We start from the raw sequence: 17399 nt of genomic DNA, 5'->3' as shown, positions 1-17399 counted from the left end.
ATCTATTTCACGTCAGCCCTTCATCGTATCATTACAACTTCATTTTCTATCGCTGCTCGAAGAGCAGATCCCAGGGAGCTGTAGAGGCGTGGACTATTGCGGACCATAGAGTGTAGCTCCCTTGGATAGATGGCACCTTGTTGAGTCGTGAAGTATGTGGTGACAGGTCTTCTGGTCAACGGATTCAGCAAAATGCAAGCACGCATATCTTAACATGATGCTTAACATGTCGGCATCATACAATAACATGCGGTGTGCTTTTAAAACATAATTTTGCCGACCGATTGTTACTCTGTAGGTTTCACTCTAAGCGTCATGTTGTCATGTCTATTTCCTCAATAAGAATAAACACTAGTTTGTTATATTGTTAAATGGCTATTATTATAATTATAATTATTATTTCATATACGAGTACATTGACATTCTTAACTCTTAATAATAATTCTTTAATAATAATTTTTAATCACATACCTTAATGTTCGTCCTCAGCACAAGACACTGCAACCTCGGTTTTAGTCCACGTGGATTAGACAAGTAGGTGTCATTTAATAATGGAAGCAGCTTATTGGTTGCAATATTGAAATTGAGGCGAGTGATTGGAGCGGCGACATAAGAAATTGAAAACAATTATACAATTAAATTTCAAAGACCTGCCAAATGTTATGCATGAGGCTGCTCAAAGACCTGCCAAATGTAAAACCATGAGAGTGCGGTGATAATATACGCTATCCTATACTGGATCTCTACTATCAGCTTCCGGAGTTAGTACTGTTGACAATTCTGGCTTTTTTTCTGGGAAATATTGATACAGAATCTGACAGAGATGTCAGTGTTTAGGAGCCAAAATGTTCCCAATGACATTGTTAAGTGAGACATGTCAGTAACTTACTAAGAGTGATTAGTTCCTGTTATCCAAGGTGTATGTTCTATAAATTTGTTTTGTGTTGGGTTGTCGACATTGAAACAACTGTACTAAAACAAGGTTTAAAAAATATATAGAACATGAAGGACTTTAATCATTTTGAAATAAAAATTGTTTTCAGGAAATTATTTTCAATTTCCTTCTGCAAAGCAGAAATGTTGGGTTCAGTGAAGCATGTAATATTTGATATAATGTATCTTTCTAACAGTACTTTGACTACTTTCTTATTTATTTTTTAAGAACTTCCAATGTGAGAATTACTCTGAGGTAAAGTACTTTCATTATTTTCTTACAGTTGAAAGATCTCATAAGCAGCAATTTTTATAAAAATGTTTCTTATTAGCGGCCTTTACACACACATGTTGGAGAAATATTTTGTGTTTAGGCTAAAACTTTTGACTATGTACCAGTAGATCACAATATATTGATAAGTTTTATGGTAGGTACTGAAGATAAGATTTTCAGTAGATACCGGTACTGGTAGTTTTACATTTTACTTATCAAATAGAAATAAATATATCGAATAATCATCAAGCTGCTCTCTCAGAATGTAGAAGTATTGAGATTTATTCAGAAATCAAGTTTAGGTATAATATTATTTCTAGTTTATATTAACGATTCAGCTTCAACTATAATCTTATTTTTACAGGCGATACAAGTGTAAATATCTCAAGTAAACAATGTGATGACTTTATAAACACTTCTAATTTATTGTTAAATCTAATTAATGATTGATTTAATGCAAATAAATTAACACAATGTTGATAAAATCTATGTAGACTAATCAAATTTAGTACCGGTACATATAATAGTGCTCAGTTTTCCTACAATATTAGATTAAATAGAATAAATGGAAATGATTTCAGAAAATCTGTAAGCATAAAGTTTCTTGGTTTGGAATTAGATAATAACTTGAACTGGAAAATAGATAGTATAGAATAGCTATATTAGTGGCCTAGTCTGAAATTGAGTTCTGCCTGTTATGCATCCTTATCTTGGCTGTATAAACACCCTTAAAATGGCATACTTTATATAACTTAATTCGATTCTATAATGAAATATGGATTAATATTCTGGGCTAATTCATCTGAACCTAAACATATTTTTGTTTTACAAAAGAAAGCCGTAAGAATAACAGGTGTGCATAAAAGGATATAATGTAAAAATTTTTTCCAGAATTTAGGAATCTTGACCTTACCTTTTGAGTACATTATATCCCTGATGATGTTTATGTTAAAATCAAGATACATTTTGTACTAATCAGAATATTAAATTTATAAATTACAATCCATAAAATAAAACAGCCTTGTTGCAACACATAGGAAGTTGAAAGTCCCCAACGTCAATGGCGATTCTTCCTGAAGGAAGTGCAAATAACATTGATAAGTCAACCAGTCCTCAAACATGAATGGTCTGATGAAAAGATTTCTCCTATCATACTATACAGAAACCTCTCGATGAAAACCAACCACCTGAACAAGCGGGCTTCCGCACTGGACTCTGTACGATCGACCATCTACAAGCTATAAACCAATTGATGGAGAAAGTGGGGGAATTTCATCTGACTCTGTACCTCGCCTTTTTAGATTATAGCAAGGCATTCGACTCCGTTGAACATATAAACATATTGCAGGTACTGGACACACAGGGGATAGAAGCCAAGTATATTCACATACTACAAGAAATCTACAGCAACAGTTTCGCGAAAGTGAGGACAGAAAGGGAAGGCCAACCATTCCGATTGGAGAGAGGAGTATGTCAGGGCGATCTGATCTCCCCCAAACTGTTCATGTGCGTATTGGAAGACATATTTCGCAAAGTAAACTGGAGCAAAAACCATGCAATTAATTTAAACGGAAGCTGACTAACAAATCTGCGATTTGCTGATGACGTGGTCCTGTTTGCGAAATCACCACAAGAATTACAGTTGATGTTACAACAATTGTGCTTATACAGCAAAGCAGCAGGTCTGAAAATGAACATGCTAAAAACGCAGGTAATGTCAAACGGACTAAAAATCCCAATATCAGTGGATGGACAACCACTTCAATACGTGGATGAATACACTTATCTGGGACAACTAATCTCTTTCAAGGACAGAATAGAAAAGGAAATAAATAGAAGGATCTCCCTGTCCTGGAAGGCATTTTGGGCCCTTAAATTCATTCTGCTTGACAAAACCTTAAGCAGAAAAACTAAAATACAGGCACTGGAGACCTGTGTTTATCCTATATTACTTTATGGGTGCCAAACATGGTCGCTAACAGGGAAACACAGGACCAGACTACAAACGTGTCAAAGGAAAATGATGCGCAAAATTATGGGCGTATCACTGAAAGAGAAAATCCCAAATGCGACACTGTACCAAATAGCAGATACGCAGGACATCACACATGCAGCCATTACATTCAAATGGAAATGGGGTGGACATGTGGCCAGGCTACCAGGCGACAGATGGACATACCGAGCTACCGTGGGACCCCCATATAGGAAGGAGACTTTAGGGCAGACCTCGGCGCAGATGGACAAACTTCTTCAGAGAACAGGCAGGTCAACAATGGTCCAGAGAGGCAAGAGACAGAAGAAAGTGGAAACTACTCGAGAGACATTTGTACACAGACAAGAAGTTGTGAAAGGCAGTGAGAGAATCATTGTTAAGGGAATTCAAGTTCTTAGACTTAAATATCACGTCTAACGTGAACTAGCTCATCACGTTAGACAAATAGAGCTTTCCCTTATTTAAGGAGGCCTTTGCCCTTCATGGGACACAATAGGTTATCTTTATCTTTATCTTTACTATACAGAAAATTCGTTGAGAACCAGGTTTAGAAATGTGTTTCTTGGGATGCAAATGTATCATAAAATCACACTTGTGAGTTTGTGTATGTGATGCCATCTCTGTGGAGAATTGTTTCATTAGTCAAGTTACAATAAATTAACAATAGCTTTTCGGATAATTACTTGTGACTGAACTGCAGTCTGCACTTTCCAAGATCCCATCTTCCAAATCATTGAGAAGCTGTGGTCTATGGCTGAGGAACTATACCAATTTCTCTGATTCATTGATAAACATTAATGAAAACACGATTATCTGGGATTCTATGATTAAGAAAACGCATCTGATATTCTTCGACTCTTATCTTTCCAGTCATATCACAAGAACCATACACCAAGCATAAAATCTGCATAATTATGCTTTATTAGAAAAAAACGTAGCCACTATTTATTATTTACTATCTGTAATTAAGGACATACTAAATGCAAGAATCAGTAAACAAATGAGCAACATGCTCAAATAGCTAGACAGGGTGAACCTAATTTCAACTGACAAACTTTCAGGAGTTGTGGAGGACCCGGAATTAAACAATTAGAGATATGAAACCGCAATGGTGAGAAACCAATTGTTTTTATTTAAAATATTTAACTTTACTTGTAATACAATTATAATTTATTATTTAACAACCCATACTTAGTTAACAAAAAATCTAATTAATATTGTAGAATTGTATAAAATCAAAAAATTAACATATGGATGTTATTGCATAATATCTAACAAAAACAAATTACTGCATATTTTGTTCAAAGTGTGAATTTAGATTCACCTTGTATAAATACATCTCTGTAATGTACCTGAGCAATGTGAGCACATTCTTTTCAAAATTTAGTGAATTACACTTTTAAGGCAAGGCTACATACTGTTAAGGGGTATTTTCTAAATCAAAGTATAACGTGATAAACACTGAATCCCACTGCTGAAATCATTGGAATTTAGAGCCATATTGATTTGGAACTTTTTATTCAAAATAATCCTGAAACATGTAGTGAAGCTATGAAACTACTATTGGAGGACATTTTTATCAACCATAAAAACTCTAGATTCGCAAGCCTTTATTTCTTTCTTTATTTCGACTATAGAAACAATTTTGCATTTCATTTATCTTTAAGAAAATTATAAAAAGACAGACAATACAGAATTTAATAAATAATAATGATATCTATTAGTTCCAATCTTAAGTTTAAAATTTCTTCAAAAGCTAAAATAAATAACATTTCTATACAGTTTACTTTATTAATGAAAGACATAGACACGAATACCTTTTTCCAATCTAGTGTAGGCATAACTTTCAGTGCTCGAATGTGAATGGTAATTCCTTCAAACACAGCAACTGCTGTAGGATCACAAGAATGATCTATCACAGAGCAAGCCAAATAGATACCAGTCCCAATGCTCAACATTTCAGGATCCAATATATTGAAACCATTGACACACAACTGTAGGAATAAAAAGAGACTGTTACAATCTACAATAATCGTGGCTTGCTTTTGCCACGTGTTTCCATTTCTAAGCATAGATATGATTCATGATGTCCCTACTATATCTCTGCTGCTATTATGCAGAGTTTTTAAACCCAAAATATTTGAGTGATGCTAGTATCTTGAGTGGAGTTAATCACTTCTTTTGTGCATGATGGAATTTTTATCAACCATTCTAATTGTATATGAAATTCAGGCCAGTATATAAGATTGATGCCCACTCAGCAGTGTGATGAATTTGGGAAACTATACTTTCAGTTTCGAAAGCCAACTTAACAGCTGGAAGCTGGGGAGGGGGGGTCATCACGCCAACCTTAAGTTACTCCCATATTGGTTGGATAATATTTTACCTACGCTGAGGCATACAAACGTGAAATCAGAGTTGGCTGTTGGCCTTGCATGGGCTGTTGCAATCCGGATTTATTTATTATTTTAATAGTATGTCTTATGGAAACTTGTTCTTTCAACTCCTTAGCATTCATCGTTATGTCATACTCATTAGCTAAGTGGTTACCTCAGTTCACCTTATTTTGAAATTTGTTCGTGGGTTCAAAGTAACCAAGAATTATATATTTTTAAGAGTAATAACATTTTTTTCTTGTTCCAGACGCACTTCAGCCTGAAGGTTCATTTTGCTTGTCAATGAAATTAGTGATAACGAAACAGTATTGGCGAGACGAGTTTAAGGATTTACCATGAGGTTATCTGACATTCAAGTTACACTTTGGAAAAACTTCGGGAAAAACCCAATTAGGAATTTAAGTCACACCCAAGCACAGCTTGAGGAAATAACATTTCTTATTGTGGTTTCCTTTGGAATGAAGTGAAGCTGAAACATCCATTGCGCAGATCTACGGAATGGAAAGAAAAAAAAATCCTATCCTTGCCTGAAGGCTGCAAGCAAATCTTAGTGATCATTTCTCATGTACTTCAAAATTAAATTATGTTAGTCATCAGCATCACCCTTGCATACCACTCTAACACCACGTAGTTACCTTTATCTCAGAAATAAATTAAATGTTACATATTTGTCATATTAGCAAAGTGCAGAAAGGTCTAAACTGACCAACAAATCTAACCAATATTTGTCATACAGATAACTAAAAAGTTTTTCCAAAGTGTAACTCGAATGTCAGATAACCTCATGGTAAATCCTTAAACTCGTCTCGCCAATACTGTTTCGTTATCACTAATTTCATTGACAAGCAAAATGAACCTTCAGGCTGAAGTGCGTCTGGAACAAGAAAAAAATGTTATTACTCTTAAAAATATATAATTCTTGGTTACTTTGAACCCACGAACAAATTTCAAAATAAGGTGAACTGAGGTAACCACTTAGCTAATGAGTATGACATAATGATGAATGCTAAGGAGTTGAAAGAACAAGTTTCCATAAGACATACTATTAAAATAATAAATAAATCCGGATTGCAACAGCCCATGCAAGGCCAACAGCCAACTCTGATTTCACGTTTGTATGCCTCAGCGTAGGTAAAATATTATCCAGCCAATATGGGAGTAACTTAAGGTTGGCGTGATGACCCCCCCCCCCCCAGCTTCCAGCTGTTAAGTTGGCTTTCGAAACTGAAAGTATAGTTTCCCAAATTCATCACAATGCTGAGTGGGCATCAATCTTATATACTGGCCTGAATTTCATATACAATTAGAATGGTTGATAAAAATTCCATCATGCACAAAAGAAGTGATTAACTCCACTCAAGATACTAGCATCACTCAAATATTTTGGGTTTAAAAACTCTGCATAATAGCAGCAGAGATATAGAAAGGACATCATGAAATAATATCTATGATTAGAAATGGAAACACGTGACAAAAGCACAAATCTAACCAATATTTGTCATACAGATAACTAAAAATCGTGAGGAATTACATCACATAACTAACAATGTTTTTGTTGTTTCAGCTCCTGTTGATGAGTTCCAGTTCTGGTGTTCGAAGTACTTTTAGTTCGTGTTCACATTCTTTGTCTTCATTATCTTGGCTGCAACCAGGGTCACTTAGAAGACACACGACGATATTATACTGCATATAATGTTCATGTTTTTACGTGAAATGGTTAAAAGTTGTGTCACTCCATACAAGAGTGGAATATTTCAGTAACATTGATAAACGATGTAGTTGCCTAATTATTTCTATGGAGACAATAGGGCACAACAACGTAGACATTAATTTACATTTTGAAAATTGATAGTAGGCCATATCTAAACACGCTTTTATGATCCAATCTCTTGTAGCCCTATGTAGTAGGCAAGGAAACAATAAATCAGCAGTACACAGGACAACAAAGTGACATGACGTTACACCACAAAATATCGTAAAAAGAAACGGGGGAGGTCGTAGAATTTACTAATTTATTTGATATAATTCTAGAGTAATAAAAATAAGTGATGCGGAATTCCGTTAAACTTGTTGAAAACGAAATTATTTGCGGAGAACAATTTTGTGCAGACATTGTTTTTATTATTAGGCAGCATGTTTTTATAGTGTAGTAGTAGTGGTAGTGGGAGTGGTATTATGCACACTCGAGGTTTGAAGTAATTTGTGATTAATAAAACAGTTACAATATTCTAATTTCATTATTGTTACATCTCTACAGGAGTTTCTAACGGCAATAAATATATAGCTAAAGTACTGAAAACTCTTAACGGTAAGGTGGTGCAAATTTTGACGAATTCTAATTGCGAGCTAAGACTTTGACGTGTGGGCTTCGTTTTTGTCAATAAAATTGATCACTTTTCTATATTGGAGAGAATAAATGAAAAACGAAATTATACATATTAGATCTCTTATTACATACGTAGTTAGAATTTTCTTACTTTAGTGTCTTATTTGTAAGATGTAAACGCTTATGTTTTTAGATGATGCCCCGACGCATTTCGTAAGGTAAAAATTATGAAATTACTTTCACGGCTTCGTGAATGTTGAAAAACGTGACAACTTTGGCCGTGAAATCGTAGCTCGTAAATTGAAATAATTGTTGCTGTTACTTTTATGCTATTGTTTTAAATTAACATATTCATTAAATATACATAGAGAAACAATTTTCTTTCAAATTCTGTGTAAACCCTATGTTCAGTAGTTAAATACAGAAAGTCATGGATATCTGAAGGTTACATAGAAATTACTTCGAAGAAGTTGTTACGGAAGTTTGTTTGACCTTACATTAAACCAGTATTTCAGCTATTTCGCGATGAGTCGAATGTAGCACAAGAGAAAAGAGAATAAAAATGCAATTTTTTTTCGGCACATTACTAGTATAACTGCAACACCGCTAATTTAGAATGAATTAAATATAATGTGTAACTTAACACCATCTAGACTTTAATTATTACATGTTGTAAAAACTGCAATAAAATGACGTCATAAAACACACTGCAGCCATAATTCTTGTTTCTGTTGCATATTGCAGGAGATCAGTTGTAAATTTTGGTATGAGGTAAGAAATCATATACTGTAGGTATCAACTGTGATGTCACTACATGTATTTTGGTAAAAAAAAGTAGAAGGATCCGATGGTATTTGTAATTCTTATTCATGTTTATTATGCCTTAAAATCCCGCAAAAACTAAATTTTTAGAAACTTTTTCTTTGTGTCGAAAATCGAAGCTAATGATAGATAACGATGTAAACACGCGTATTAAACACTTTCTGAAAGAATTAGCAGAATCGGTTGGAATTTATAGATTTTATTAACGTTTGTACAAATCGCGTTTTTAGCCCGAGAAACGAAAGATTTTCCCAGTTGGAAGACATACACTAACAAACATGTTTTTTTGCATGCGACCATAAAACTTTTGACATATATATGTGTGTGTGTGTGTGCGTGCGTGCGTGCGTGTGTGTGTGTGTGCAGACACACGAATTTAATATATTTAAAAAATTAGAAGAATCCGATGGTATTTGTAATTTTTACTCATGTTTATATGCCTTAAAGTCCCGCTAAAACTAAAATTTTACAAACTTTTTCTTTGGATCGAAAATCGAGTTAGTTGCATATTTCCCGTTGCAAATGTCGTAAGTTAGTTACAAAATGAATCTCACGAAGATGACTCGTGACTTCTCATTCCTGTGCGGCTAAAGGATGAGCAGTATCAGAAGCAGATCGCTGCTGTAGGTTTGTTATCAGTTTGTGGTTAAATTACAGGCAGACCAACGTCCTTTGTATAATGCTCGAGTCACCCGCAATTAGCTCACAACTTCCGCTCTCCTGCGCCGACACGATAATCTCCGGGATTTATAGTTGATCATGTAACTTTAGTGTTTAATGTTATGTTTTCGTATTATTATTATTATTATTATTATTATTATTATTATTATTATTATTATTATTACTACTATTATTATTATTATTAGAAATGATATCTCCTATTAAATTTCCATCTCCCGCATTTCATCTCTCGTAGGTTGGCAGGTCTGTTGTTACTTGCGCTCTGCGGTTGTCAAGAATAACCTTAGTGATACTACATGAATGTTAAAAACGCAGCATTTGCAGACGTTTGTAACGAAAAAAAAATGTACATACTACACGTTGCGTTATTAACTCTGCGTTTTGATTGGTCCTGGTAATGCATTACTACATGTTGCTTAGTAAGGCTGCGTTTTAAGTTTCAGTACCACAATGGATGTTGTGCAATTTGCTTGTGTAGCTCATCTATGCATTCAAGTTATTAGTTTTTCTCGAAAAAAAAACAGGAAGAGGGAAATGAGATTCATCCCGACTTTCACTTCCCTGCTGCTATTTCTCCTAAATATTGTATAGAGCAGGTCTCTTCTGCAACACCATAATAAATTTCTTTACATCAAATATTATTATAACTATATACTTACTTACTGGCTTTTAAGGAACCCGGAGGTTCATTGCTGCCCTCACATAAGCCCGCCATTGGTCCCTATCCTGAGCAAGATTAATCCAGTTTCTATCATCATATCCCACCTCCCTCAAATCCATTTTAATATTATCTTCCCATCTACGTCTCGGCCTCCCCAAAGGTCTTTTCCCTCCGGCCTCCCAACTAACACACTATATGCATTTCTGGATTCGCCCATACGTGGTACATGCCCTGCCCATCTCAAACGTCTGGATTTAATGTTCCTAATTATGTCAGGTGAAGAATACAATGCGTGCAGTTCTGTGTTGTGTAACTTTCTCCATTCTCCTGTAACTTTATCCCTCTTAGCCCCAAATATTTTCCTAAGCACCTTATTCTCAAACACCCTTAACCTATGTTTCTCTCTCAAAGTGAGAGTCCAAGTTTCACAACCATACAGAACAACCGGTAATATAACTGTTTTATAAATTCTAACTTTCAAATTTTTCGACAGCAGACTGGATGATAAAAGTTTCTCAACCGAATAATAACAGGCATTTCCCATATTAATTCTGTGTTTAATTTCCTCCGGAGTATCATTTATATTTGTTACTGTTGCGCCCAGATATTTGAACTGCTCCACCCCTTCAAAAGATAAATTTCCAATTTTTATATTTCCATTTCGTACAATATTCTGGTCACGAGATATAATCATATACTTCGTCTTTTCGGGATTTACTTCCAAACCTATCTCTTTACTTGCTTCCAGTAAAATTCCCGTGTTTTCCCTAATCGTTTGTGGATTTTCTCGTAACATATTCACGTCATCCGCATAGACAAGAAGCTGATGTAACCCGTTCAATTCCAAACCCTCTCTATTATCCTGGACTTTCCTAATGGCATACTCTAGAGCAAAGTTAAAAAGTAAAGGTGATAGTGCATCTCCTTGCTTTAGCCCACAGTGAATTGGAAACGCATCTGACAGAAACTGACCTATACGCACTTTGCTGTACGTTTCATTGAGACACATTTTAATTAATCTAACTAGTTTCTTGGGAATACCAAATTCAATAAGAATATCATATAAAACTTCTCTCTTAACCGAGTCATATGCCTTTTTGAAATCTATGAATAACTGATGCACTGTACCCTTATACTCCCATTTTTTCTCCATTATCTGTCGAATACAAAATATCTGGTCAATAGTTGATCTATTACGCCTAAAACCACACTGATGATCCCCAATAATTTCATCTGCATATGGAGTTAATCTTCTCAAAAGAATATTGGACAAAATTTTGTACGACGTCAACAAAAGTGATATTCCTCGAAAGTTACTACAGTTAGTCTTGTCCCCCTTTTTAAAAATAGGTACGATTATGGACTCCTTCCATTGTTCTGGTACAATTTCCATTTCCCAAATAGCAAGTACAAGTTTATAAATTTCGTTAGATAATGCACTTCCACCCTCTTGTATTAATTCTGCTAGAATTTGATCGATACTTGGAGACTTATAATTTTTCAGATTTTCTATCGCAAATTTCGACTTCAGAAAGTGTGGGTTCGGGTATAAATGGCTCAGCAGTTTGTATTTCAATTTCGTCCCGGTCATTTCTATTTGGCCTGTGTATATTTAGTATTTGTCCAAAATAGTTTTTCCATCTGTTCAGGATTGAATGAGCGTCTGCAAGCAAGTCACTATTCTCATCCTTGATCACGTTTAACCTTGCCTGATATCCATTCTTGAATTTCTTTAAGCCCTTATATAAATCTCTAATGTTTTTATTTTTACTATTTGTTTCTACCTCGTTCAGGTTTTCCTTCAAGTAATCTCTCTTTTTATTCCTAAGCGTACGATTTGCTTCCCGTCTTTTATTGAAATAATTATCTCTATTCGCCTCAACTGGATCCTGTAAGAATTTCAATTTTGCCTGTTTCCTTCTTTCTACTACCATGCAGCAATCTTCATCAAACCACGGTTTCTTTTTCTTAGTTTCATAATAACCTATGCTCTGTCCAGCTGCAATTTTGATATTATCTAGGATATTTTCCCACATGCTATTAACATCTACGAGTAACTCTTCCTCAACTTCGTCGGAACTTGCTAATACGGCAAACCTATTTGAAATTTCGACCTGATATTGTTGCTTAGTTTCCTCGTCCTTTAATTTCGGAATATTGAATCTTCTAATATTAACTTGTTGCTCTACTCGCTTGGCTACTGATAGTCTTTCTCTTAATTCTCCAATTACTAAATAATGGTCAGAATTACAGTCTGCCCCCCTGAAAGTTCGAATGTCTACTATACTAGTATGTCTTCTTTTATCTATCAAGATGTGATCTATCTGGTTATGTGTCAATCCATCTGGAGAAGTCCAAGTATATTTATGTATATCCTTATGGGGGAATGTTGTACTTTTAACAATTAAATTTTTTGATGTGGCGAAGTTGACTAACCTAACTCCATTGTCATTGCTAGATATGTGTAGGCTCTCTTTTCCAATAGTCGGTTTAAAAATATCCTCCCGTCCTAATTTAGCATTGAAATCCCCCAATAAAATATTCATGTGATATCTAGGTAACTGATCAAAAGTCTGTTCCAATTCCTCATAGAAGCCATCCTTTATATGGTCGTCCTTCTCTTCTGTAGGGGCATGAGCATTTATAACTACGATATCGCACCATCCACCCTTAAGTACTAAATACGACAACCTATCACTGATAAATTCGACCTTTTTTACTGCTGATTTTATTCTTTTATGAATAAAGAATCCTGTTCCTAATTGGTGATTATTGTTTCCTTCCCCATAATACAACAAATAATCTCCTATTTGTGTTATGCCATTCCCATCTAACCTAACCTCCTGTACTCCCACAAAGTGTAATTATAACTATATACATATTATATAAGTATATATACATACAAACATACATTATATACGTAGATATTTATATACATATTATATAAATATCTACGTATATAATGTATGTATGTATGTATGTATGTAGGCCTGCAGTATGTATAAATAATATGCATTTACACATAACTACCCTCAAAAGTGTGTTATACGATGGAGCGTTGAAAATGGCGGTCTTGATGAACAGTACATAATTATAAATACAAGAAACAATGAAAAATTATTGCCGATAGCTTATACATATAGTAAATTTCCGTAGTTATAACTATAAGGAAAGTTTTATTTAAACTGCTTATCTGTGTTAAAATGTATGCTTGCTCGAGTTTTACAACCTGACTGTTTATCTTAGATATATATATAAGGGTGAAGTACCTTGAACAGGTAAAACGCGCCAAAATATATTTGAAACCTACCATACAATTATTATTCATGAAGGTACAGCATTAAATGTAAATAAATGCTCTTATTTGTTATCGAACAAGGAAAATAAGGTTCGCTTGTCTTGTGCTGTGTGGCTATTTAATATACAATTTTGTACAAGTTTATTGTTTATCTACTAATAAATACATAAATTAGCGTGAATGTATAGGGAAAAATGACGCAAAAATACAACTTATACTGAATGTGCACAATAATATAGGCACCGTGCATGGGTCTGAAAATCGTACTGGTGGCGCCGCGCAGTGTCTCAATTCCTAATTAACTACAGGCTCGCAGTCATTCACTAGTCATGTGTGATATAGAAATTACATGCGGCTTTCTGCCGATAAAAAGTTGTGATATTAGTAAGAATGGGTTCATTGATTCATAGTGTTCTGCCCAAGGACAGGTCTTTCACTGCAAACCCAGCAATCTCCAGTCTTTAATTATTTTATAGACTCAGTGGAAAGTTCAGTACTGCTAGAGGAGTGTAAAAATGTACCTACAAAGTTCCTGAAATATCAGTGAAGTTGTTTGGCATTTAAATCAGATTTCAGACCATTGAATGAGGGTGAACAGTCGTATTACGAAAACATTGATATACTTATATTTGACGTCATGACGTGTGTAATATTTGTGTGTATAATGTCTCTTATAAATTACGTATTTTAATGTGATTTAATTCTAAAAGTAGTCTTAATTACACTTCCTGAATAATGGGCGACTGCAAATTCTCTAAAACACAAAACATAATGAACAATATCATCAACATACCACCTCTGATTGAGGTTCTGGCTGATATGTACATCTGTTATCGGGCTGTACATCTCACTTGACGATATGAGGAAGAACAATATTGTTTGTATGCATATGAAGTCTGACTAGTGTAATATGTAGCTAGCCGGCGATATATGCAATGGAAGGGAAAAGGAACTGGCCACTCTACCCTATGATATTCTGGCCTAGTTGCCTCATAAGTGGTGCCTTGTTGGTATCACTTATGAGGTTCAGACTTCTCTTTGGACAGTTGAATAAACAACAAGATCAACATGCAGAAGCAGTTCAATTGATAGTTTGTGTAAAATGTTATACTGTATATTTTAATTCGCTGAATGCACCTTTCAACATGCATTCGAACACTGGCAACGCTGTAAGTAGTTTCGACTTCTTTAGCTGTTAATTTATATTACCATCGTGCACATACGGTGGAGTAACAACAATGATCCCTTTATCGGAGAGGTTTGTTATTATTCCTTGAAAACCTGACTTCATCACCACCTTCTAATGAAGTCAATAATCCGCAATCAGTTGTTATCAATGTGTCACTCGATCTGCCTCGGTAGCATTTAGATTTGAAGGCCACCATCTGATCCACATTGGGTGGCTGTTCCACTTCTGAACAATTAATTGTTACACTGCATTTTTCAATATTGCAGGCATTGTTTCCTGAATACTTTCTCAGCTAGGTCAAAACCCAAAATTACAGTAACCATTGTGGATGTCAACAACATTAAAGTGGCGGTAAAAATACATTAAAATTGTAATTGTACGATTAACTCCGAACATCACCCTCATAGCAGAATACGACAATCCAGTTTTCATTTTAATTTGAAAATATGAGTAGACGATTTTCTTTACTAATCATACTATTGGACAGAATTTTTCGAAAGGTTTCGATGTGAAATTCACTAATAAAAATGGAAAAAATAATATGTATGGTCTACATCTTGGGGCGTTTCGACTATCTATGGTAGCTATTTTTGGGTTAAATGTTAGAATTGGAAATATTTCTTATGATTCTACGGGTATGATTGTGTTTCAATTGGCAGCAATTTTAACAATATATTCGAAACCACAAATGTCACTCCCATTAAGTCTGGTAGTTCTGTCTCATATTTTATTGTAGAATAATTTCGGAAACCTTACATTTCATTAAACATATCATCTGTTCCTGAACGCTTGTCATAACATTTCTTATGTTACTTCAGTTCGGCATGTAATGGAATAGACACTTGAGGAGACAATTCACACAATTCAATTGTGAAAGAAAAAACAAAATCACTAAGAATGGTTTCATTTACTTCTGCCAGTATGGCTACTTCATTTTTCGAAATAACACTTGTTGAGCATTCGCCTTCCATAAAACTTAGATGTTCATCTTTTCTTCTTCTTTATGCGTCTCTTTCGTACCTTTCCGGAGCTAGCTGAGACGAGGCAGTCTTTTTCTTGTAAACTTTTATAAACATACTGGGAACGGTACGCTAGTTTTGGGGGTGTTCTGATCTCGTTCCTAATAAAATGAATACCGCAAATTCTTGCTGCGAGTGTTGGTTTCCAAGGTGAACCATCAGCACTTGAAATCAAGAATTAAATATCGATATGAATACATATAAAAATAAATATATTATTATTTATTGTTGCTAATATTATACATAATATATATGTAAACAACTCAGTAATTATGTACTTTTTAAAATTTAAATGATAAATTCCTGTTGTTGTTAACTTAATGGTTATTTATAAACATAATACTATATACATTCTATTTTTTATATCAGGCCTAGTATATAATAATAATAATAATAATAATAATAATAATAATATGATTACAAACAGTGTAGCCTTATTTACTTTCGTCTGCGTAATGCATGGATCCACAATTAGCGTCGTTGCGCTTCAGTTTTCTGTTTTGGGAATGAATAAAAACAATATCAGTTGGTGTGATCCTATAAGCATTACTACACTCAAGAACACAGCAATTTGCATTACCTTTCCGCTTTTTAGGATCATCCATATTTCTAATCATTTAACCTGAGATAAGTATATTCATACGCTTCAAGCACAACTCTATCGCTGCTGTCCCGCAACAACAGTCGCCACCAGAGGAGCGTGCACGGTGCCTATAGGCTACTGTATTTCCTCTCTGCTGCACGTTCAAAGAAAATCCGAGTTTATTGTACTTTGGTGAAATATATTCCTCGACACTACAGCCCGTGTTACTCTTGACAGAAGTCCATATCAGAAGTTCTAAACTACTTCTACATCTACTGTCATTGCAAGTTATCTTGAACCTTACATCCCCTAAGTCTGTCTTTGGAACTGCTCGGTACGGCGTGTACTCATCAACGTAACGACACGGCAAGGATGCTCCCCCCTCGGGTAACGTGACTCTTTTCAGAAAACGTTGGTTCTTACATTTTACGCCTCTCTACTGTAATAGAACTTGGTTCAATATAGACATCATCTTCTCTCGATACTCCGGTTTTGAGAGGAGAACATAGTTTCTTAGCAAGCTTTAATTAACCTGTAATGAGTAAGTATTTAAATATAATCGTGAGTACACTCCTCTCTCATCCGGGCTGGGGACCGGCAATGGAGGAGTTACTACAGCTACTTCTAGCTATACATTATATAGGCCTACATGACTTACACCTTCAGCTAATATGTAAATATTCTTATAACAATATTTTACAGGCCTGTTATTTGAATTTACATTAATTTACAATTATACACAATCCATATCCCTATCATTGCTGCCATCATCGCTTGTTTCAAAATTAATTATTTCGCCAATGGCATCATCCATTCGGAATTATCTTCTTAATCGTAGGTACTACTTTCTGAACACGATAGAATTCTTCGATTGTATCCCGAATAACATATTGATCGAAGTCGTCCACTTCAACTTTACACAAGTTTAATTCTGGAATGAAATAATATGTTTAGTAGAACTATAAGAAAATAATAACTTGCAACAATAATTCATTATGTCGCTCTCAATACACACACTATTGTACATAACTATTATAGCAATAATTTCTAAATATTACATACCTATTCTTTCCCGGTTGTAATTCAATATTATTTTTTAAATCTCTTCACGGAACGAATTCTTTTGCCAGAGTATTTAGCCGCTCCCTCATATTCCTTAGCAAGAGGATCCAGCAAATATACGTTTAATTTTTCCTCCTCGTAACGCTTAATTTTATTATATTA

At 34.7% G+C, this 17399-nt stretch overlaps 1 protein-coding gene across 1 annotated transcript in view; it reads left to right on the top strand.

The window, feature by feature from the left end:
* The window catches only part of LOC138704749 (uncharacterized), a 44093-nt gene extending 36451 nt beyond the window's left edge, over nucleotides 1–7642 (top strand). The window contains exon 3 of the transcript XR_011333421.1: nucleotides 7161–7642. The gene's annotated coding sequence lies outside the window, so the exon portion shown is untranslated. The remainder of the gene's footprint in view (nucleotides 1–7160) is intronic.
* Nucleotides 7643–17399: the final 9757 nt, after the last annotated feature.

Source organism: Periplaneta americana, chromosome 8 (assembly GCF_040183065.1).
Source record: "Periplaneta americana isolate PAMFEO1 chromosome 8, P.americana_PAMFEO1_priV1, whole genome shotgun sequence".
NCBI lineage: Eukaryota > Metazoa > Arthropoda > Insecta > Blattodea > Blattidae > Periplaneta > Periplaneta americana.
The sequence above is the reverse complement of the archived record's forward strand: the minus strand, read 5'-3'. Positions and strand labels throughout refer to the sequence as shown.